General features: G+C 36.4%; 1 protein-coding gene across 2 annotated transcripts in view; it reads left to right on the top strand.

Annotated features, from left to right (window-relative positions):
* The window catches only part of LOC126870727 (suppressor of lurcher protein 1), a 527,940-nt gene that overhangs the window by 107,512 nt on the left and 395,676 nt on the right, over positions 1-24,752 (top strand). The window lies entirely within an intron of this gene.

The raw sequence follows: 24,752 nt of genomic DNA on the forward strand, positions 1-24,752 counted from the left end.
AAATACAATAATTTAAGGAACGTATGTAATTAATACGACATATTTGTAAATTCCATTGACAAATTCAATTTTTCACACTATTATCTGTCTTGCAAGTATATAAGTTAGTCAAAATAAATAAAACTTCCTCTTTATTTTATCTTGCATTAAAGAAATTAGTTCTTCGTGTACAGTTTTTCTTAAAGAATGAGAAAGGAAAAGAAGTACCTATTTCACCTACATTTTACCGATTATAGTTGATGCAGAACTCAACGGAGTATAACTTATTTCATTGCATAAATACCATTAAGTAATTGATACTTCGCTTTCAATTAAATCAATTGTCCGCTTTTGATCAATCTTGTCAAAATATTTGTTTTAAAATTGATAACGTAAATACGAATTATCATATGGTACTCTGAACGTACGATACGGTGGTACTTCGAGTTTCCTTTCTGAAAAAAGCTACGTGAAGTCGGGACTAGAACTTGCATTATACATACATTTCGTGCAGATGGAAGTTACAGAGGGTAGGGACTGGGAATTTTGAATAAATTATTGAGCAAAAGACACGATTTCATGGCGATCCAGATGTAACAGCGATTCGTATGCTAAATTATGCTGGTCGCAATAATGTATGCACGTGACAGCTTATTTGATGAAAAATGGAATAATCTTAAAATTAAGAACATCTTCGTTGCGCGAAATTTACGAAAGTTTTTTGTAATTAAAATTAAATTATTTGTAACTGAATATTCTTGCATTTAGCTTAATTGGAGTTGTACGAATAAAAAATTCGTGGTCTGTGAACAGTTCTTATTAAATCTTGCAAACGACAATTTCCTTATTTGAGTACTTTCTCTTAATATTATCTCAACAACTTGAAACTCGCTATTGCACGTACCAAATATTCATTTCATTTGATATGCCTTCGAGCAAGTCTGTTTTATGCCACGGTTAAAGTTTTCGCGGAAGCAAAACATTTGTAACTGCCGAGTTAAATGTAATTAAAGGATCTCTCGTTTAGGTTTTCAATGTTCATTGTTTGCCATTACTATTGGCTCTTTTCAACTAATATTTAACCTACGAGATGTGTGTGTAATTTAAATAAAAACATTATCTTCCTCTTATTAGCAGATAATATAATAATTCTATGGAAATACAACATTTTGGGAAATACGTGTATATGGCTTTATATAAATTACATTATCCCATACCTACAATAATTACAAACGAGTGAAGTATTCTTGAATCCGATTAATAATTGTAAAATTACCTATTATACTAACAGGAATGAAATTGAATATTCTCCATCGGATTGGATTAATATTTGTAAGAGGAATGTTCAACAATTGAATATAATCGTTTGAAGCAATTGTACGAATTAAATATTTGAAATTTGTAATAAAGTTATCCATAGTCACCGAGTCGCATAAAGGAAGGGCTGACAGCAATACGATATTATTTCTATAGCCAACATAAAGACACTATTCGGAAGAAAATCTTGTTCTTGGTTCGGTGGAGTACGCATACGGTTATATGTATACTACGTTCTTTTATCATAAAATCGAACCATTGCGAAAAACCTGAACTGCTGGACAGGCTGAAGAAACGCATCATTTGCTCAGACAGTAAAAAGGATGCTCTAAAACCTGAGACAGTTTAGTTCGGAAGTAACGAGTCTTTACTAATGACTGATTCACCGGGCCGATTAGACGCCTTTGAACTACCATCTTTTTCGAAGCCTTTAGAATCATTTATATAGGAGACAGTTCAATACAGCAGATATCTGTAGGAAATTTGATTAATTCTTCGGCTTAAAACTAAAAATATTTTGCCGGGAAAAAATTTCAGATTAATATGGGAAAAGTGTTAAACAATAATGAAAATCATGGATTTTTTAATAGGTAAATTTTAAGGTTGCTTCGTTAGGTACACGCTGCTAATTCCCCCTCCCTTTTTTTTAAATAAATATATATATCTTTGCGGCACTTACTTTTTAAATAGATATCAATTCGAGTTCTTATGTATAGGAGGATTTTCGAAGTTTCTAAAGTCTCAATGAAAGTAGGCAAACAGTGGCCAAACAACATGGTCTTTTTGTTTGATTTAAAAGTGGTTGGATCGCTGAAAGAGGTAGTTTACGAAACCGTGTTTGCTTAAGAGTTCTGTCCCGGTTTTCCAAAATAATATCTGACTCGGAAAGTTCATCCTTCCATCCTTTAATCGACCATTACTATGCGAGTGCTCGTGCAGGCTATACACACAGCCTGTATATAAAGCTTGAGCTTTTTTAACCTCGCTTTAATCCAAATAATGTGTATCAATTGTGTCGTTTACGTCGTTATATCTCGCTATTTACACTCCCGTTAATTCGCATTAGCATTTGAATTAGCATATTTCTAGCTATACATAACGCAAATGCCCTCTTTACCAAAACCAATTATATTTCTATAATTTATGCATACGTCCAGTTTTTGATCAACGATGCAAATACAATATATACTTTGCGTATATCGCATCAGCCGAATCAAAATTGAGCGGTTGCTTGAACAAAATTAAGCATATCTAGCACGTGTACAAATTTAGACAATTTTCAGTTTAACCAGCCAGATCACGTTTCTAAGATATGACCGGTTACGTTCAATTTGTATAGATCCGAAACTTAGACTGCGGCAATGTGTTCGGGATTCCTATATCCTATTTGTATATCGACCATGCTTGAACTTCGACGATTAACTCAACTATATCTGATGAAAACTATTATAGTTTGTAAGCAATGTAGTGCAATTCATAACGGTATTCTTATTGGAAATCTTGTTGATGCAGATATTGGTCAATAATCATAGTAATCTCATAAAGATTAGTAAGACAAAACTTTTCCAATAAACAACATCAGTATGTGTGTAACTTTCTCATATTTGTAGTCTAAATATTACACTAAAAGTTTGCATCAAAATTATAATAAAATTTATTAAACCGCAAGAAAAATAATGCACGCACACACACACAAATCCAGAAGATTTATCACACGGTCCGACGTGACGGAAGCTTGATCGAGTATACTTAGCCCCTGTTACGTCTCAAGGAAAGACGGATCATCGGATAAGAGGCGTTCCGTCTTACATCGAGCTAGCTGGAGCGACTGATTAGCTGATAGTTACGCCGCGTGTTCCCTGATAGCCGGCTTGCAAACCACTCCAATTGTAAACGTACATACATTGCACGATGAATGTAACTACACAATCAGGTTCTTGTGTCGTAACTGTACAGAACATCAAGTGTACCGACCCTATTCCTGTTTTCGCTAAATTATACATATTTCTCTGTTTCGCTAAATTACACATATTTGTCTGTTTCGCCAAATTATACATATCTCTGTGTTCCGTTGCTGCGTTCTCTCAGCCTGACAGAGAATTATTCGTTATCCTTAAAATATCGACCAAGCTTTCATTGGATTAACGCCGAGAATAGCGTGACTGGAAAATATCGTCCTTGGCTCTTACGATCGGTTTGCGTTCTAACCAAATCGAAGTGACTTAAAATATGTAAACGAGACACCCGATATTATATCATATGGTTTCATATTGATATAAATCAAGATGATAATATCAGGTGCCTCGTATTATAAACGATCTTTAAATAACTTTTGTGAAAGGCAGAGCACCGTTCTCCCGCAACATTATCGTAGAACGTTCAGTATGTAGCTGTCCTTAGCGATTATTGTGAGAAGAAAATCTGATTGCAGTTAGTTGAAGGAAAATTTCATATCTCAGTGGCGGCATTTCAAATGCATATCACGAAGTTTGCCGGTTGGTTTAGAACGGCTAAGTGCAGGAAGGGTCAGCGATGTGACACGGCCGGTGGAAAGAGTCGGTTAGGAGTTCAGGAAGGAGGAAGTTATGAGACGAAAACGAGGAACGTTCCCGTGAATGCAGCGTCCGTTTCCGTGGACGGGACGACCCCCGTAGATTTTATTTTCTGCTCCGAATGCCGCTGTTTCTCCGAGCGGAATATGAATCTCGCTTTTGTGAAGTTGCGGTCTCCCTGCCTTCTTTCTTTGCCTCTCTCTCTCTCTCTCTCTCTCTTTCTCTCTCGTTTCACCATCTTCTTTCCGGCCTTCCCTATCTGAAAATGTAATAGCGTCGGTATATCGATTTTTCGACCAGCATAACGACAACTAAATAGTTAGCAAATAGCGCAGCAGATCTCTTTTGATGTTACCAGTCTGTTGCAAGACACCGTGAAAAGGTAGTGCAACTGCGATTTTCGCACAAAAGATGCCTAAAATTAACAGCAAAATGTGCTTCGTTCCATTTTATTTGGGCACGTGACGTTGTTTTCCATTTCTAGCCGTTTCAAAGATGCAGTCCGATCCAATTTCATAAATGTCGACTTGAAGATATCACTTTGAAAAAAACATGTTGCATTTATTCGATAGCGAATTAGTAACAATTTCTTATAGGCTACATCAGTACGTACTAAATAATTAAGCTTTAACAAGAAACAAATGTTGGAAGTTTCTATTCGATTGATAAGTCGCAAAAATATTAAAATAATATTTAACGTTAATATAATGAAGAATATGTAGTAAAGTATTGAGGTTGACTGATAAAGGAACGAGTGGGTGAATTTGTAATAGGAAAATATATTGAAATAAGTATAGCTATAAATATTAGTATAAATACAGTGTATACTGATCCAGATCCTCACTTTTACAGTGTTGCAATACAATAGAAGAAGCGTGATAGGGAGCACGTTTATAGCAAAGAACATTACCAAAAAGTTAACCTTGTAGCTCTAGCCGAAGGATACAAGAAACAGCAATAGAAATTTACTTATAGCTTTTTTGTTTCTATACCTTGTAACGCAAAACAACATTTATATTCAAGGGCACAATAGCATGGACCTCTCCTTGTGTAGAATTTTTTTGTTTCGCTAAATTCTATTCTCCAGGTCACGGATATACAAAAGAAAAGATGTAGAGTTTTTCTTGAAGTAATTACTTCAACACAAAGATTCAAAATATTCATAATATTCAAAATATTAAGAATTTCAGGTGTCTAATCCCCATAAGAATTAGATATTTTACAAAAAGGTTAACGCACGTTACACGTATTTTCTTTTTTTCCTCGGCACATACATTTTATCTACTATTACGTTCAACTTCTATTTACAGTAGGGTGTAATTACGGTGTATCGAGCGATCGATTGTAGGGGCTGGCTCCAGGATGACCGACGCGATACAAGGGCGCGATTATGTATGCAAATATGCGGCAGAATTTCTGCTGACGGGCATTATGCGTCGAAGTACGACGGAGCCGCGGGAACTTCCGACATGGCGAGACAGTCTGTCGGAAACATGGGCAAACAATTGGGTAATGCACGTCGCTTACGCAGAGAACGCGGCAAGGGTTTCGGTCGCGCGGAAATTTCTACATTCTACATTCTACGATCTCGGCAAGTTCACGCGCACCGACAGCGTGAAAATCGCCCGTTCTCGCCAACCAAACGATCAGCCTTCCGTGGATTGGAATCAAACGATCAACTGATAACGACAAATTGATCGAATTCGCTTTTCGTTAATTTCATAATCGTATCGCTGGACTGCGTATTTTATTGGAATTTATTCGATAGCGAAATTCGAATTCGAAATTCGAAAGTGAAAGAATGTGGAGAATACATATAATAAATACGGAAAGTGTAGTATCTGTTATAATATTTAATAGGGAAAACAATTGTCTGCTCAAATTCCATTTCTTCTTTTAAATTACATTCCACAAAATACGAATTTGCGCAAATGTTTATAACATCGTGATCACTCTGTGCTGTCTAATCTACGAAGTTGATCAATGTGGTTTCCGAACGGCTGAAATTTTGCGGGCGGACTTCTTCATCGACGAGCTCGAGCGTGTAGCGAGCCGCGTCAATATTTGCTCAGCTCAAGGGATCGAAATGCCTCATATCGAACCCGCTCACGATCCTACGCCCGAATCTGCAAGCAATTATGCACAGAGAGAGGGAATCGTATCAATTTCATTCATTTTGTTTCTTGTCTCTTCCTTTTTTTTTTTTTTTTTTTACTCTCGGGGAAAATGAACGCAAATTTTGCAACTAATCGGTTAATTGTGTTGGGAATTGTTAAAAGTTCAGTGGTGGATTTTTAAGTGTAGTTGAGAAGTTGAGTGGAGTTGAATTAGTCTTTGAACGAATTTTAATATTCCAAACAAGCCGATTAATTGAATTAACTTGGTCGGATACACGTGTGTTAAATGTTTCATACTTCCCTCTCTTTTTATATTTAATTGCTATTTTACTTGGGCAATACGTGGAATATATTCTCCCATAGGTCATTACGACTTTACCTCTGTTAATATTAGCGGAATTTGTCGTCGATTATAGTAACAATAAATACATGATAATTTACAAATAAATTTAAAGATCGCGTTTAATTAATTAAAAGCTATTCAATGATAAAACGTCGGTATGTTACGGATCGTGAACGAGCCTCGTTTTCAATTTCTTGATATCAATAACATCGCTAATAACAAGCCTACTTCTCATCGCGTCAATTGCTAAAAATCCTCCTAATATTCTTTAGACGATGGACTTATGCCGAGCACGTACTTGTCCTCGGGCCACTCCACCTACACGGGATTCTATTTACAAATCCTCCAGCGGTGGAGGCCATAAATCGTTTCTGCTTCTAAGGACCGGCCAGGCGCTTCGTATCCAATATTAAGCTGCCCATGAAGATGGCCCTATTAATATGGTGTGCAGAGGCACGACGATCGTTTACACAGCGCTCTGTACTATATATTCTAAAGCTGAGAAAATCCCACGGAGAAGAGAAGCAACTTCGCTCTTAGATCCGGCGGCGTCAATATTAAGCTGCCCTTGCTGTGAGAGCTGGTGCATACAGCGCCCGGTGTCGTACCAAGTTCCACAGTGCCAGTTAAAGACCCACGGTGTCTTCGATTCTAATTATCGACTACCTCTCTAGTGATATTATCGTCGATCGGTTGTCTCCGTAACTAGGTTACATACTTGGTTTTATACAGTGTGAATCATAAATGCATGTCCATATTTCGGAGAGTGAGTCTGCACATTGAACTAAGTAAACTATGTCCGATAAACGTATGTTATCCTACGTACCTTAGTCATCCATGGACGATAAAAAGAAATGTTTGAAATTTCCACCTCGTTTTCGTTTTACGTGTTTATCATAATCTAAATTCATTGTACCTCTTCTGTATATCAGCGACTAAAATAATATTTGTACGAGCAGCTATTGGAATCTAATATGGAAAATTTACTTCGCAAATTCAAGTTGAAGTTATTCGTATTCATAGTCGCAATCAAATTGTCAGTCAGTGGTACAAGTATTTAACGCGCGTAAGTGTGTATGGAGACAAAATAGTGGTGGCTCGATGCTTAGCGATGTAAAACGCCCCCTCTAATCCGTCAACTATGTAAGCATGTAGGTTGAAAGCTCGGCTATATAACGAATCGAGAAAATATGGGACCCGCCGTCGATGTTTTTCGATTTCTCCTGACTAAGACGAATCGTCGATGGTTCACTGTGATATCCTGTAGCGGAATTTCGACAGTATATGTATTTACATGAGGTGTGCATATCGGTGAAATGTGTTTTCTGTTTGTATGAAAAATAAGGTCGACGAGCTGTCGTCGGTAAAGTAATCGATCACGTATCAAACAGTGATAAACGTAATCGTTACATATCAGCCCTTCTTGGCCATCGTATAATCATCCTTAAAATACGATGTTATCGCCACGTGATGCATTACAATGAGTGAATAATGGCTTTAACGAAGCTATCCGTTTTGATAAGGGAATCGACCGTGCGTACGCCCGTTATGCACACTGTCCACTTTCTGATGACGCATGATGCTCCGGACGTATATTGATACGCATTGGTTTTATCTTTGTTCAGCAGATATCGGTGCGTTCATTACGTTTATGCTACATGTCGAATTTACTTCGCGGTACACGTTGCTCAGGGGCATTTTAGTTGCTGACTTTCGAAGTGATCGATTCAAATGGTAATTGATTATATGAAAGGTTGAAATATTCAAAGTAAATCAGAATGGTGCATAAATGGAGGAATGAACAAAGGGAAAATAGGTTTTCAATAATGTGCATGCAATATTAAAAATAATGGTACTTGGTTAACAAACAGTTAATTGATCATATACGTATAGAACGTCCGAAATCTATAATATATTTCTGATCAAACAAGTTACGAAAAAGCAAAAGTAACAGCGAAGAAAGAAATATTTCTCGAAGAACATTTCGAGAAATAATAGGTGGAGAGATAAGTATTGACGAACCCCTTTTATACAAACTCCAATTGTCGCGTTTTTTATTCTAATAATAAGTTTCAACAATGTTGCACTCGCCAGCTCGAACGGCGCGAACCAACGTTAAATTCTACCTTCCTAGAACGTTCTCTAGGATATTACATGGCATTGTAGACGCGTGATATAATAAAAGGAGCAAATTAACAGCAGTGAAATAAGAAGCCAGTGTTTGTACGTGGCTGTTGTGTACGTACGCAATGTAGTCTACGCACCGATGCTCTATTTTGCCACGGTATGTAGCAATTTGGACGCGACGCGTCGTGTTTCGACGAAATCGAGCTTCAGTCGTTGTGTTTCATAGCACGGCAAACAGGAACAGGCAGCGCAGAAGGATAGGAAACCTCGAGTTTGCGGCCCGGACAGTAGTGCGGAACGTTGTAGCATCGGCTTTCATCGTAGCCCAGCCGGATGCCGGCGCTACCACGGAATTATACTTGTCTGCCGCGTAATTGCCGAGATTAATTATGTGCGAGATGAAATTCCTGGTCGGCAGAGTGTGACAATCTACGACGGTTCGTCGTCAACCTCTTGCAAACATAGTCACTGAGCTAACAAAAGGCCAAGAAAATAAGGGGGTAACAAATAGAATTGAAGAGAAGAACAAGAATGATCTTCCCCTTTTCCTCTTTTTTCCCTCCGTGATATTAACCGAGATAGAAGCGAAGAAGAAAAAAGATTCGACTCGTAGAGTGAAACGGCGACCGTTTCGTATGACCCTTTAATTGACATGAATATTTTAGCGTAGGAGATGGATGACGGCTATACCAAGTGTGGAAGGTTTGTCTTCTGGTCCAGCGGCGATCGACTGAGGATCCTTTCCATACCTGGGTCGTGGGAACCTCGTAATTCTCTGGGATTGTCCTGGAAATTGCTTACGCTTGATGTTTATAAACGAGCAATTTGACGATGCTCCGTGGGTCGAAGGAAAACACTATTATCGTTTTCGGGTCACCACCCTTCTTGCGACGAGGCTTCGCCCCCTTACGGTTAACAGATTCATCGTGGGACCGATTTTCATTTCCTAAAATGCTGTAATGTGACAAGAAATAATACTCGTACGATAACTGTCTTCATAGGGTAAAACTTCCTCTTTTGCGAGGGCTTACAGTCACATCAACGTCTTAGATTATTAGCGTTTTTCATAATTTCAGGATTTTTAGTTCATCTGGCATATTCAGATTGATATCATACGCGATCCGAAAGTGTATGTGTGCCGACTGGAATACGCCTTCTACACGGTGAACGTGCTGATGCGATCTGCGAGCTACCTTCGTCTAGTTGCGAACTCTATAAAGGCAGTTGCATAAATCTAAAAAGGAAAATATCGTCGTTGAAACTCATCGTATTTGTCTGACTCGATTTTTCCGACGAGATGACGGAGGATCAGACACCGATCGTAAGTGATGCAGGAGAGCCGGAAGTCGGAGCCCAATCGATCGTATTTTCATTTAATATAAGTACAACAACGTTAACTTCATGAAATATTCAATGGAGCCCGCTGGGGAGACGCGGCACGTCGCCGGCGCGAACTTCCGTTCGATGGATAAATGGCACTACTAATGTTAAGAAAAAAAACGGCACGGTTCCTTCATTGATTTTGCAACGGCAGTGCACACCATTAATGGTAATGGGAGCATGGAAATGGATATGAGATCTTCGTAGTGTTCGAAGGAATGGCCACGTGCAATGGGAATATTCGATAATTCGAAAGATGCTGTTGGCTTGGCCCCGTTACGGAAAGGCCGGAACAATCTTGCCGTAACACAGCGATTTCAAACGAATTCGTGCAATTGTAAGATGATTTTCATTCTAACGATCGTGTTCAGCGGTATATAGTAGCTTCAATTGACAAAGTACGACGTATCGGTTTAAGCAGAATCAGTTCTCAACGCGTACATTGTAAAGTCGCGGAGAGACGCGATCGCGAGGAAGCGCGTCAACGGTGAGTCGTAAATTCCCGTTACGATTGCAATAATCGACGCCGCGAACAGATCCATCTTATTTCTGTTCGGATGATAGGGGTGGTTGAGTTGGTATAACACTGCTGTTAATAGGTTATAATATATATTTTATTTCCAACAAATGATTTCATTGACGATACAAATGTTCGGAGATACTCGTGAGTTAGGCTACGATGTCGAATTGTAATGTCTTTTACAATCAGAATTAAAGTGTTCGACTCGTATCGGTATTAGCCACTTGTCGAGTGGCGACTAAGTTTTGACTCTTTTCGAGTTGGTGTTTGACTGTTGCACGTCGCACGGTCCATCTCACGCGACGTAACGTACATGAAATGTACAAAGTTTAAGTGTTCATTCGGAAACATCGTAGTCTTTTACACGAACTAGTGTAATTTGAAGTTATTCGCTATGTTAGGAAAATTATACGAAGATAATCCTGTCCAGTTTCCTCTTTCAGAGGCGAACTGTCGAGTACGTCTTATATTTCTCTCTATAAAGTATTTCTAAAATGTTAGCTATTTATTATTGTCTCTTGTATCTCAAACGTTAAAGCTTAAAAGTTATACGAAGAATATTAGGCGATAATTTCGACATCCGTTTTACAAGTTCATACAAATTTTAATACGTTTCACTGAACTTGTTTTAATGTCACAACTTTGCGACACAACAATTGCGATTTCTATTTAAAAACTTGAGGTTGTCCCTAAAATTTCGAAGAATATGAAAGATTGCTATATATATTGTGTGTGTGTGCCTGTGTGTGTGTGAATAAAGTTTTTACTTGTAGAGTTATCGAAACGGTTCCAGTTACGCTTCTCGCCCTATATTTTATTGAAACAATTTATCGTTCGAAAATACCATTTACGATATAGCCATAGAAACAGTTAACCCGAAAAATGCCATGAAAAAGGAATAAAAGAGCAGAATGGGAAATATTCGAATGATGTTTCGTTTTCGTAGAACGTATTTCTTTCGTATACAAAGTTTTAAAATACGTGGCTTTAAATGTTGCTGCGAAAATGGAAATATGGAAAATACAATGGGCTCGGTGGATAAGCCTTCCCTTAATCTTCGACTTGACAGCTTGTGGTTCGGTCTTTCTTGAGTTGGTATAATGTGATGAATGAAGATCCAGATTTTGGTAAATATGTAACAAGTCCAGAAATTATATGCCTCGCGACTAAAGTAGAAAACCTTAGGCTAATAAATTGATAAACATGAACGTTAAATACCGTTGCTGAATTTTTTACAATTCTCAGACATTTTTATTCGTAGAAGATAATTTTTGTGTACTGATAGGATGTAAAATATTAATTATTCTTGGAAATGTTCAGTCAGTTTGCTTGTAAAATAAGCAAACACCTTACGTTCTTTCCATAAATTGATAGTATCATCAAAATTTTCTAAGTGACAGAGGGGGATATATAATTATCATCGATAATATTATATTTACGGTCTTCTCCTTACACATAACTGTTGTTGTATATCTCGAGTACTTCGCTAACTTTATCGACTATTTAGTCAAACTTAATATTTCAATGTATGTTTGTATTTTCCATTAAGATGGTGTGTTCGAGATGGTATTTTGTGTTACACAGTGGTTCTGAAGGGAAGAAGATTTATGACTTTGCTTCTAAAGCTTTCCTCGGGTTCATGACAATCAGCCGGTGACGAAAAATGAATTATGATTCTTGGAAGCTTAGTCAGGCACTATCCGGCTGTCCTAAAATCTCAATTTACGAAAGTGCATTTCAAACATATTATTTTCATTGTTTCTACAGCCGTTTCAATTGCCAATGGTCCGTAAAGTACATTACATTCCGTAAAATAATATATTTTCAATACCATTTTACAAACACATAAATAACAATTTAAAAATGTTAATTATCTTCGCTAAGAAACTTAAAAAATTTAGACAATTTCGGGGATACGAGTATGTCCAAAATTAACGTGAAATTGGGAAAATTTCAAAACTTTCCGAAAACTTTTTCCTTTCGTTCGCCTACTCTGAAATTTAGCAGATATTATTTCCACGCCGGATGTCATAATTTCTAGAGTTGGAAAATTGAAAAACAGATCGAAAGTTAAAAAACAGGAACGATCCTAACGCATCTGTATCGTGGTGCAGTGTTTCCAGGTAGGAAAAGAAAATGTGTAGTAGAAACTCTCCTCTCCCTATTTCTCTCAGTTCCGCGTGACAGTCACCGGAAACACGGTGGATCCGTGGCTAGCTACACGAGAACTTCGACACGGAAACAAGAACGGAGAGGTCGAGAGAAAAATAAAACGACGAATATAAAGCACGATTTTCGCAATGGCGTCACTCAAATATGGCTATTTTATGAAGTCTGCCGTCACTCTGTTAGCAATTTTTTTCCTCGTCATAGAGCAACGCGCCTCTTTACGCGCCTCGTGCACTTACACGCTTTACGATTTGTCGTTTCGCGACAGTGGTTGAATTAATAGCAGAGCCATCACCCGATACAGAGACGCGCCTACGTAGAAGAGAAATCGGTCGCTGGCTTGCTCACATTGTATCTTATCGCTGCTCTTTAGGATTTCTATAAGTACTGCACCGGAAGAAACTATTTCATGACAAGGTTTAACACCCGACGCCGGTATCGCACGCGACGATAACGTTTTACGGTCGCTGTTGCGTGCAGACAGGATTTACTCGTGCGTCGTAAAGACGATCATCCGAGTTCTTTGCTTTCCTAGTAACATCGACGCGCGTTCTTTTGGTGGTTTTCCTATTCCACTCTTTATATATTTTTATATATCTAAAATATTTTTTTAATTGGGTACGTTGATAAGGATCTCTCTAATTTTTAGACAACTAATTTTTAAGTTGAAGTTAAATGTCGTTGGATTACTTTCTAAAATTCTAGATCGAAGCGAAAGGATTGAAGGTAGATTTTTAAACAATTCTTTCCACACATTATAGTTACGAACAATAATTTTATTCGTTTTCTCATTTTTGTGTAAGATGTATTAAACGATACGATATTGAAATGATAGAACAAATAAAATCATACTAATATTTACATATATGTGATGGTGTGACGTCAGGGAAGGACGTGGCGTGAGGGGTAATTGTTTATAAACGTCAATTTTATTGAAACAGTTTTTATTGAAACAATTTTATATAAACAAGGTTTATAAATTGTCAAGATATGTTAATGTTGTCAAGAAGTGTTGTGAGCGTTACCAAGGTTTGTTAAGGGAAAAATGAGCATGGGAAATGCTGTCAGAGTTGAATTTATCGTGGTCGAGTGAAGTTCGTTGTGTTGTCGTGTCGTGGAATTAGTGAGAAACGAATACGCGAAACACGGTATTATATTCGATTTTGTGAGAGTGCAACGATATTGTATTTATCATACCGTTTTCTATAAACTTATAATATAACATTCCTACATAGATATTACTATAATTCCTTATTGTAGCTCTACCAGCTGTAACGTTTAATCAATCCAAAAGTTAATAGCACGTGCACAGCAAGGAATCTCCATAAATTCTCCACGTTGTTCAGAATTTCGATATAACCGTTCTAATCATTTGAATGACGAACAAGCTTTGCACAAGGTCTAGCGAAACATTCATTCGTCCGACGGATTCCACTGGAAATCTCGTTTTACTTGGATCATGAGCAAGATCTAAGTGGCGGCGCGAACGTCACGTCGCTATCATTGTTTACCATTCCGAGGACAAAAGACGGATTTTCATTATTCCGTTCACGCGACGCTTCTAATTTCCGAGGGCGAGGTCATATCCACTTGTTTCCTCTGATTCCGGACCAGCAGTTCGTTGGGATCGTCAACGTCGACGGCGATGCCTCGACGCGCGTCATGATTAACCGCCTCGATGTTCCGTCGATGTTCCATGGAAAAAAGGGTCACGAAACGCGAATTAACCGACCGTTGTTATTCCGTTTGCATCGGTTCTTTGCCAGTCCCTTTTCTAAGCTCTACAAATCGATGGATTGCAATAGGCTTTCAGAGATGAATTCTTTTTCGTCCTTACGAGCAAATTTTCTAGCTTATGTTCCTTGCCCCTTGAAAGTGTCGAGACGTTTCTACTAGTATTGAATTCACGCGCTAATAATTAAATTTGTAACTTTAACGTTAAATTTACTGCTCTTAGTAGCGTTCCATTTCATTATTTGTGAGAATTTCTCGGTCTGGTGAACAGAAAAATTTACTGTGTAATTGCCAAATGACCAAACGTGCTGGAATGGTGAAAACGTTTAGATAGCTTCAGGGAATTAAATAGTTTTCGTATTGCAATTGTATCAGTTTTTCAGAGATTGGTTGGGAAGAGCTGGACCTTTGGAGAGAACATGGAAATAAACTTATGGAAAATTGTGGATACATATGCAACAATAAAATTCGCAGTTAACGATATTCAGAATACGAGTACAATGTTTGTAGAAATATTGATGTCTACGAGACATACGTATGAGAGCGTAACTTCTTTTTTCGAATAACAATGTTTTAGTTTACATGCCGTTTTTATTTAAATACGTAAATAACATTTTGTATATTCGTCATATGCATACCGGAGAGTTTACACAAATTTTCGACGCTATGTATTCAAAGCGTATCAAGAAATTTATTGAAATGCTGTGCAAACATGTTTCTATCTTTATTAATCGAATCCAAAGTTATTTTGTTTATACAGCGTATTTTAGGTTCGAGTCGGATATTTAATTTGCTTTGTATTTGTAACTTTTGTAAATACGATCTAACGATGTGTACCTATATCTGTTTTAAATAATTTTATATAATTTAGTTCCCGACACAGTTCAATTTAAAATTAATAATGCAGGAATATTTATAATTACGTATCATTCTAATACAGCGATGCATATATCGTCGTTGTTTATTAACTTATTTGCATATTTCATTATTGCTTATTAAAAGTAATTATATTCAGTGAATCATGTGATCAACAAATTTGTGTGCGTGACGTTATAACGATTTATAATACTTTAACGATAATAAAATAAAACGTTTTTCTTTCTATGAAAATATGTTTGCGAAATATAGTAACGTCGTCGTATCGCACGCAAAATCTAACCAGGGAGTAAGAAAACTAAATACAAATAAAGAAATTGTATACATTGTATGTTGATAATGTTTAATAAGGTCTCATATCCGTAAATAAACAGATATTTTTTTAGTTTCATCCATGTATAACACTCGTATCATTAAACTCGTGTATTGAGATTAATTATGGTAAAGCGTGTCTATTTGTCCTACATAAAATAAGATATATTTAGATTATATTTACAGGTTCATTTAAAACTTTTTTCTTGGAACTGCTTTCAGACAAACCTAGGTCAACATTCTAAAGTAGGGAAACAGGGTGTAAAAACATTTCTCGCAAGTTTATATTCATAATTGTTGGCAATATTGGCTTAATTAACGTTTTAATCGCATTTATCGTTAGGAGTTTATTCAACTAAAAGAAGAAAAGCAACTGTTCGTTACTTATTAATATGATAATAAACTTGTCGCAAAGATGTATATTTAGTGTGAAAGCACGAAGAAAGAATAACGACATTAACGTAGAAATGTTTTAGAAGAATTTTGCTGTCATATGAATATTAAAGAAAATTACTCGACTGCTCTATCGTTATAAATCCTTTAAATATCTTTCTGTAAAATCTTTTCAGAATTTTTGAAAGAATTATTGAAACGAATACAAGAAAAAGAATTTTTTTGTAAATTTATGATTAATCGGGGATTGCAAGTGGATTTCTTCGCTAAAATATTTGAAAGCATAAATGACGGCTGGCGTATTTAAATTTCTGATTATAACATTACATTGTGTTTTAACAATATTTTTCGTGAATTTATTCAAGCGGTAGAGGAAAAATTTTTTTTTGAAGATAAATTGGTGCATGTATTTATTTAAAATTATTTACAATGATCTGGACTAAAATTTGAAAATATGCGCGCTTTAATCATACATTTGTACAGCTTTAGTCTGCCACATTAATCTGCTGAAGTTAAATAGAAGCTACAGTAGGAGTTATACGTGTATAATGTTACGCAATTTGCACGACATGTTCCAAGACAACATACACACGTATCCTCTGATCTGAGCACAAGCACGAATGCTTTGCACATTGCATTATATTTGCAAATATTGAGATTGACCGATGACGCAGCGAGAGATGATAACATGCAGTTTGATTTATACTACTCGCCATACAATGTGAGCAAACAAATACGATCTCAGCACACCGTGCTCATCTCTTAATATGTACATTTCCTAACTAGATACGGACCAATTAACAGTTTCTTACGCGAAAGAGACGCTGCCTCGGCTATCGTGTTCTTTGTTATAAAATATGAGCTAAAGCTGTTTTAATATCGCAGTAATAAAACATGTTCGAATATGCGTCTCATGATGTCTGATATTAAATTAATGTAAGTAATTAATGATATAATTAGGATTAATGAGAATGTTCTTATAATATTTCAAATGACTTATTTAAAGAAAATTGTTTACTTCGTGGTTGAGAATAAAATAACATTTCAGTTGCTTGAAGATTGCAATTATTACGAAAGAAAGGATTCGGTATCATTTGCTTGTTCTCTAAAAACCTCCTCTCTCATTTTTTGATACTATAGAAAGAAACGAGTATTTTGCACTATGTTGTTATTTCAATTAGAAGAAATTTATAAATCGAGATTATGCTAAGGAAGAAATGATCGTAGATGTAAAGTGAACAGAATTTCGTGGAAATTTCGAACAAATGCCGTAATAATATACTTTGGATGTGAAATATATTTTCGTTAATAGAACCACGATTACTTGAATTCGGTCGAAAAGTAGGAAGTCAATTTGCAGAAGATTTCTTAACCTGTCATTGTCAAGTTTATTAAAAATTGGAGTATAATAATCTGAAAATGAAAAGTACGCGAGGTAATAAAAAATAGAAATGGATTTCACAGCGCAAGATATGAAAAGAAAGCTTAGGTTCTGGAAGAAAGAAGAAATGGACTTTTCATGGCTAGAAATGGTAACATAAGCCTCAACGACTGGTGTCTAAAGGACCGTCAGATCTGAAACAGAAAATTTAATTAGATAATGAAACCTGAGCGAAAAGCAGAAAGAAGCAAGCGAAAATATAAAAGACGGGAAGTACAGAATGGAAACAAAAGGAAGCGAAAAGTGGGAGGCTGGTAGAAAAGGATATTAGTAAAAGGGCAACGAAGGAAAGAAGATCAGGATAGAGGAAATAAAAGGGGAAGGAAAGGAAGACGGTAATACTTGTATTTGAGGATGAAGCGAATCCAATTTTAACATTTTAACGCACACAAACCCTGTAACTATGTTGATTTTGAATAATTTAAAAGAATATAACGAAGTAATTCAATAAGATATAGAACTTCGGAAAGAACTTTGAAATTATAAAAGAGCAACGAAAATTTTGTATAAATAATTTATTAAAACTAACGCAAATCAAATGTCTGCAAATCTCTGCAAAGAATATCTGCGATAAAACAAAATTAATTTTGAAAAACGATAGATGTATCATTTGGTAATCATCATGGAAATTTGAAATAATTCTTTGTACTTTTTAAAGTTCTCGTCGCCTAAAATTCTTTCAAACGCGGATCCTCGACATTTCCAGCTGATCTATTTTCTAAGATATCCGTACGGTTATCCTACATCTCCGACAAAAATGGAGGAAGAAAGGATTCCTATATGCACCAAAAGACTTCGGAGCAAGTGCTAAGCTATCAGAAAGCATTTTCTCGTTTCCTCTATTTCCTAACCTGATCCTTTCGGAATAATGTTTCCATTTCTGACGTAATGTAAAGTCTGATTGCTTATCATACGCTCATAGCTACTGTTCCTCTAATCAGTCCTCTGACATTTGATAGCTACGTGACTCGAAGTCACTGCTTGTTGTCTGATACCTGAGGTGTTCAACCGTGTGCCTACGTTAAGGGTTCTATTCAGTTTCCACGAAAGCTGAACTACATTGAATTACTTATCGAGTTATGTTTAACGGCCCTTAAATTAGATCGCAATAATATTACGTTTAAGTAGCGTGAAGATTATGTAACTTCACTTTCTTAACACAATTGTTACATTTATGCTGAATACTAATTAATTAGAGATAGCTCCCGCGTAATAATTTTCTCCCCTTTGTGAAATACGCTGTCATCGTTACTGCAACATGAATTGCAATATTACACGGTTCTTTTAGTCAGATTTTCGTTATTTCATTCATCGAGTAATAATCAATTATAGACGTATTCTCCGAAGCTTTAATAATCAATAATTGTCTATCAATGATAATAGGTAATCATTTCTATCATCAAAATAATATCTATTGACTAATATATGTATAATTTTCTGTTAATAATAACGTACATATAAAAATAACAAAATAGAATGGGGGCATCATTTAAATAAAATATTTGAAAACTGATTATTTAAATGATACTACACTGTTTGTTAAATATATTAAATATTACCTTAATATATTTCCGCGTTAGATTATTTAAATAAACAGACGATGTTTCTTGAAATTACTTCACGAGATAGCAATCAGATGAAATAATGTTTCATTTTATTTGAAGAAATGTTTCCACAAATATAATATCTCCATTTTCTATACTATCATGTCGACATAGTAAATTGCCTCACTCCAAGTTTGTTAATTTCATTTTATTTTATTTTATTTCATTAATTTTCTACCAAAATCAAATACCATACATCGTACGAGGTAACAACAGTCAAAAAGGACAGCAATGTTCCAAGTAAAAATATTTGACGTTAACAAACCAAACTTTTATAATCGATGACTATAAATCTCATCGATCGAATCGTTTTTCAAACGAATCGCGCGAACTGAATGCCTAAAGCACAACCAATAGCTTGATGACCAGTCGTCTGCGAAAGTTTCTAATTAATTTTTATATGAAAGTGATTCAAAAGCGAGGTAACGAAAAAGAAAGGAAGTCCGAGAGAGAAAGGACAAGGGACGGAAAGAGAAAGATGCAGGAGCAGAATTCAGAGACGAGTAAGCGGCTATGGAAGCGAAGATCCTTCGTCCTCGGAAACTTTCTGCAGCTGCCAGTGCCAAGATATTATTCAACCGGCGCAGACCTTTATTAACTTCCAAATTAACCGTTGTATCGAAAATTATTCTCGGAAGAAAATGACGAAGCTTCTTGTAGCGATGCATTATACCGGTTGATAGACTAAGCCAAAATACATGACCCGCGATTATTCCTACTTCCGGCATCAGCCGGGTATCCGTAAAACAATTCCGGGCGAAGTACGTTTAATCCAGTTGACTAACTTTAATTATATTCTAGAAATTCTTCGCATTTTCGATAATTCGAAACAACGATTAGCCGGATTTACAAAGACTTAAACTTGCTTGCACACACATACACTTCAAACATTCGCAAATTGTTTGTGCGTTGTTTTTGTTTGTAGAAAGAAATAATATTAGCGTCGTGCGATAATATTGGTTAAAACACTGTCAAAGTAGTAACAAATTTTTCTGGCCAGTGAATGAACGAGTTAAGACGCTGCGGCAAAAATCGCGGAACACGTGGATCGTCGAGAAATCGTATGTCTCTCATATAGTAAGAACCAGGACGAGTCGAGAAATCGTAGCTACCGTGTGGTAATTAGAAACTGCTGTTTCATAGAACGAAAGGGAGTTTAACTTTCGTGCAAATTGTTCTATTTATTCCCTTCCTTCAGCCTACTTGTTGTGCATGATTCTTGTCTTCGCATAATATCGAATACAATTATATCCTTGTCTCAGCTTACAGAATGATATGACGCAATTCTGGACATTGTGGTAATAAACATAGTTCGTGTACAAAGATATCGTTCGAGGTTTATTTGTAAAGTTATAAGCTATTCGGTTTCTATACTCTTTGATCTCATAGTAAAATACTTAAAACGCGCACAGTTCCTTTATATCTTAAGGAAGTTCGCAGGAAAACACTGCCTTATTCCTAGTTTGCCGAGAAAACACGCGTAAGCTCGTCCCCAAACAATCGATCGCCACGTCGTCAATTCGCTTTGATCTTAACCCAAGAAAAGCGATAAAACTACATATATATATATATATATAGAGAGAGAGGGAGGGGAGAGAGCAATATTTTTAATCGCTTAGCAGTATTTCGTAGAGATGTTAGCGCTAAACGTTATTCCCGTGCGATGATTAAGACCCAAGATCCGGCGAACAAATATTCTGATATTCAACGATCAAGAGCATTCTATCCTAAACTTTGTCTGAACAACGTTTAATCGTTACCATCGTTATCCAAGTTCTAGCTTTGTAAAGACAATGTTTGAAATTTATGGCGGCAGTTCGTATAGCTAGCATGAAAATTGCCAGAACTGAAGGTAATATTGCTCAAACGTTAGGAGCTTACTGTTGTACGGAAGACTTACTTTGCTTAAATAAGAAGGTAAATGAACGCGAAGAAATATTATGCAGCAAATAGTAATTAAAGACGAGTATCTACTTAGATATTGTTACGTATCTCGAGAAAGAGAATTAGCGCAAAGTTAATTTTTAACTTGAGAATGCTTTGTGAAAAAATCCATTTATTCGTTTGCTCATACAACTTGTAATACGACTTACGCCAGAGCAGACCTAGAACTTTTTCACTTTATTCTCGCAATTGTGATAGTTACATTGTCGTTTTCTACTGCATTACAAAAGAAAAATATAATACTTTTATAATAATAAATGGCATGTCCTTTATTACCCTTAATAACAAATGTATTAATATAATACATTTCTTTCTATTATATATTCCTATCAAATTCAAATATTCAGCAATTAAAGTATTTAGGCACGCGTAACATAAATCCACATCGATTTAACGACAGGACATTAAGAAAACCGAGATCATATCACGTGAGGCACCTCTATCCATATTTCGTCCGTTACCATCTTGATAATCGGGCTCGTTATTGGCGATAGAATGGGTCACTTGTTTCTTTCCCATGAGGTAACTTCGATTCGAAAAAAGAAAGGCGAGGTTACACGGGTGGACGAGGAATAGACAATCGAATAGAGGAGAAAAGACAAATAGAAAGAAAAGAAGTAACGGAACACTGGTACGAACAAAATCCTAACGCTCTGGAACTAAATTAAAGAGAACGGAAACCTTTTCTCGTTTGACCTAGGAAGACATCAAAGCCGAAATTGTTCAACTTGTCCGTAGAAGCGCTGGAGATTCACACTACACTGTTCTTTCACACTACACTCGATCGCTCCTTTTTATTCGGTTTCTTTTTTAACCCATGTAATTTCGTTCGGTTTCACCGTTCGAACCATTTTATTTCGTTACGTAATTTACGTAATTTCGTCGCGCGGCGAAACATATTATCCGGTAATTCGTTTTTTCCTCGAATCGACGGGAAAAGAGAGAAGAAAGAAGAGCGAGCATTACCGTTGGACAGTGGCCGATTGCGAATTTAGATTAAGCGAAGTGAAAAAGGGACGCGGTCGCGGCCGAAACTTCCTACTCAAGCAGTAAATAAAAGAGTGAGCCAAGGATTTTGTAGCTAGTCGAATATTCGATTCAGTCGTCGGGGAAATAAAACGCAACGACAGAAACAGACGAAATTACCATCGAAGAATCGTTAATGAATTTTTTCTCTATTTCTACGCTTGCTACCGGACCGGTTACGAACATCCAGTAAAGCACGGCTTAAAATAATGCCGTCGTTAAAACTGACAATCGATTTCTTTCGTCCTTTTCAATCGTTGGCCAGCAAGCGCGATAACAAAAGAAAATGACAATCGAGTCGTTTGCGATGTAGAAGGTGCGAAAAAAGCGACGAACGTTGATGAAAATTCGCACCTTTTCCGGTTAATCGATTTTAATATCTATTTAATATATTTAATATGTATGTCCAATTAAGTACCCATCTTGTAAAAAAAAAAAAATACTAACGATTTTATAAATCTACTTAGATAAATTATACACGCAGGGATGAGCAGCTACAGTTGGAACATTATTTTGGATATCTTGTCTACAAATGAAAATAAAACTAATCTTCTATTGGTTAAGGCATGATCTAACTATATCGAGGAATATACGTTTGAATGGTTTAGTGATAACAAATTGCTTGTACCTGCATTTTGTCGATAATCATGGTTATGCATATTCAAAGCGCATATTCTGTCAGCGACACGTACTTTGTTGCTATGGTTATTATGGGCGACATTTGACTCGAGATATTTAATTTACGTGTTAAAATCTTCAATAGACGACATAATCCATCGCCATGCACTGGTCAACGCAAACTATTTTCAATACAATGTATTTTACGCGAGGATGTTAATTTTGAAAAGAATTAATGTAAAACAGATGTTTATTATATACGATACTTAAGAAAATATCGTATAAAAATATTTTTAATCTAGGAATTTTCATTGCAAATGTAGGGTGTAGAAACGTAGAATGTTTGAGATTAAATTCGTTGTATCGAATAATAAAATAATTCTACGAATTAACGATAGATTCCGATTTCTATATAATAATGAAAATATCGTCATTTAATTAGAGACGAGAATTATTCCATTGTTCGTGATAAACGTTTATAATCATCGTATAAATGCTTCACGATAAAATCGAAAACATACATTTTCCTAATGTTTGAATAACAATTCTCAACGAGATAATGAATAGATCGTAATCGTAAGGTTTGGTTAAACATTTTAGCAACAACTAGTGGACTTAATTAGATCTGACGGGGAGGTGAAACGTGGCTAGCTATGGCCACGCTAAAGTCACTTCTGTTTTCTACCTATCTCATAATCCTCGTAAACTTCGCGCGCATGATGTATCTTGTTAAAACTTTCGATGTGCACGCTTAACTTCCGTAAATTCCACGGTATTATATAGTACGACAATAATGTACCGAAGAATAAATTTGCTAATCAATTTGCGTGTATATGTTTATCACTTGGAGTGTATAGTCGCGTGTGAAAAACACGTCATACATGTATTAATGCGTACGATAGTAACATTTACGATAGAGAGAGTCATCTGTTGCTGGTATACATCCTATTCGGATAAACTGTACTCTCGAATTCAATTACATACTTGTTTAATGAAAAATTATAATTCCTGTCATTTTATCGTTGGAATTATCGTATTTCACACGTTAATGTATTTAATCTCTAATAGCGGTTATAAATTTTATTTATTCCCTCGCATTTATTAATGGATAGGATAACACGCTTCACTACCAAGATTTAATAAACGAGGTAACTGCGTTGTGTACACGCATGTACACGTATAGTATGCAGATAGGTAGTTTCTGGGTAGATCTGTATATATGCATTGTAAATGTTAAAGCCCGAGTGTCCTAACGTAGCGCAACGTGTAATTCTCCGTGTTTGTTGAACCCTGTGTACTTTTTCTTCTTCATTTCGTTCGAAAATATTCCTAAAATATATAGAATTATATTATCGTATCACGTGTACAAAATTTTCCATGTCACTGCGCCTAGCGGAGATAATCAAGGAAGCGTTCCAATTTCCTATAAACGATCACAGAATCTTTCTTCATTTTCAACCGTGTTCATTACGCTTACACGTAAACAATCGCGAATAAGAAGTGAAATGACGATCGTCAATCTCTCGCAAAGCTGTCACGTGACAAAAGATTGCCACGACAAAGGAAGGTGGCTAGGAAGAAGTTAAGAAAGAGGTAAAATCGATAGAAAGTTTGGAGCACAATGGCGAAGAACAAGCAGCAGCGAGTGCGTTAGATTGTGCAGCGATATTACGAGCTGCAGAGCCACCATTAGGCTCGCCGTAGGAACATTCTGTCTGCTGGAGAAGAGGAAAATCGGTACCTGCCACGAGTGTGAAGCCGAACCAGAACGAGAACAGTGTGAGGGAAAGGAAGACAGAGACAAGGAGTAACAGAACAGGTTTCGAACAGATTGAACCGAGCTACCAACCGATTACAGCCATGGAAATTCTTAGCAAGAAGAAAGGAATAATTATCCTGTAATTATCGCAGCAGGTCTCATCGTGCTCGCGTGAAACGCCTTTCAATTCTGGCGCGTATTCATACGGAAGGTGGTGAGTCGAGTAAATGGAATAATAGCCGGTCTTGTCGTGGCTCAGAGAACTCTCGTTTCCTGTTAATTTTGCCAAACTACCAGTTACGAATATTACTCCACATATTATGTAAATGATAATCTTACTAAGGAAATATTCCCTCGTGTTACGTTCTTTCCGATCTGTCTCATTTTCAATTACCACGAGAAACGATACTGTCTTGTTGTTTCTTTCCCTTCTTCATAAAAAGTTCTGGAAAATATTTCATTGCACAGAGATCTCATCCGCTAACATCTTAGCGATCTCCTTCGATGATTGATAGCACTACGGATTCCCAGGAAAGTATCA

The sequence above is a fragment of the Bombus huntii genome, chromosome 10 (genome assembly GCF_024542735.1).
Source record: "Bombus huntii isolate Logan2020A chromosome 10, iyBomHunt1.1, whole genome shotgun sequence".
NCBI classification, from domain to species: Eukaryota; Metazoa; Arthropoda; class Insecta; order Hymenoptera; family Apidae; genus Bombus; species Bombus huntii.